This window comes from Cynoglossus semilaevis, unplaced genomic scaffold, assembly GCF_000523025.1.
Source record: "Cynoglossus semilaevis isolate Cse_v1.0 unplaced genomic scaffold, Cse_v1.0 C19187042, whole genome shotgun sequence".
NCBI lineage: Eukaryota > Metazoa > Chordata > Actinopteri > Pleuronectiformes > Cynoglossidae > Cynoglossus > Cynoglossus semilaevis.
The window spans coordinates 1-1,324 of NW_007585838.1; the positions used below are offsets into that span (position 1 = coordinate 1).

The 1,324-nt window shown below is 36.4% G+C and overlaps 1 long non-coding RNA gene across 1 annotated transcript; it reads right to left on the reverse strand.

Annotated features, from left to right (window-relative positions):
- LOC103399144 (uncharacterized) lies at positions 1-1,083 on the reverse strand. The gene is made up of 3 exons (XR_523590.3): positions 845-1,083; positions 109-355; positions 1-29 (listed from the first exon to the last, which is right to left on the reverse strand). It is a non-coding gene; the product is annotated as an uncharacterized LOC103399144 (long non-coding RNA).
- Between the last annotated feature and the right edge of the window lie 241 nt (positions 1,084-1,324).

The following is a 1,324-nucleotide window of genomic DNA, read 5'->3' on the forward strand; positions in this document are numbered from 1 at the left end:
TTCGCCCAAGATGCAGAATGTGGTGCAAGCTTGTAAGGCATGAGGAAAACATTATTATACAGCAAAAATGTTTATACAAAAATGCTGTGCAAGTTCTCTAGTCATTACCTGTGACTGAATGAAGACTTTTAAACAGCCGTCCATGACCCTGCTAACCAGCTCATTCACAATCGCCCCTACTTTCTCATTTGCTTCCTCTTGGTTCAACATGTTCATCCAATGGCACCGTAACAACCGACGACGAACCATTTCCTCTGGCTCCTGGGAAGGAGGTGGGGAAACTCTGGTAGTTGTCATACTTTTATCCTTGTTAGCTTGAGACTTAGCTGTAGATTGGGGCATATTTGCTCAAAGGCTAACAAACAATTGAGAGGAAAAAAGAACACAAAACATGGTTGGAAAAAGTATTTTTATACTAATATCTGTTAGTTTTTTTCATGATGGTTCATTCTGTTTCAATTTCATTTGTACAACTGGGTTTGTTTTCCTTCCTATGGCATAAAACTCCCCATTACATTAAATGTTTTTTCTTTTGATTTAGTAAAATATATAAGGTCTCATTAGATTAATTAATTATATATTGCCCATTCCGGTCAGAAAATTAAACCACACTCTGGTTTATGTAAAATTAAGTTTGGCAATCTTATGCTAAAATAGAAAATGAAGTTCCTCAAAAATATTTTCATTCCCCCACTTTTTTAGGAATTGTTTTAACTTCATCAACTTTCATCAAATGTCGTATTTATGAGTTGAAGGATTCTTGAATATCTTTACAAATTACAAGGACGGGGGATTTCAGAAGAAGACAGTAATGTCAGATGCCAACTGCTGTCAAACAGAATACCTGGAATCAATGAAGAGGCCATGCTGCAATATTATTGTTGCCAACTGTCTTAAAAAATGGGGAATCACATCTTCATCTAAAAAGATAGTTGGTTTTGAGTAGAAGCAGAATATAACAGCCTGAAAAACATTTTAGACTAGTACTAAGTACTCACACATTTGCCAGTAGAAGGCAATGTCATCTGACTTTGATCTGCACAAAGCTCAAAAGAAATGGATCAAAGACAAATTGGATTAAACTACCAGCAATGTGATGGATGGAATTGTGACCTTGATAAAAAACAAAAACAAAGTTTTGCTATATTATATCTAGGAGACAGATGTAGATGAGTTGTTTTTGCAGACTATATGTGTCACAGGGAATAATGTGGAGCTAAAGCATCATCCAGAAGACACTGAGTCATGGCTACTGTCAAGAAACAGTAGACTAAGCAGTGTTGACCATGCAGACTGGTGCCTCTTCTGGTTCTTCTCCTTCATC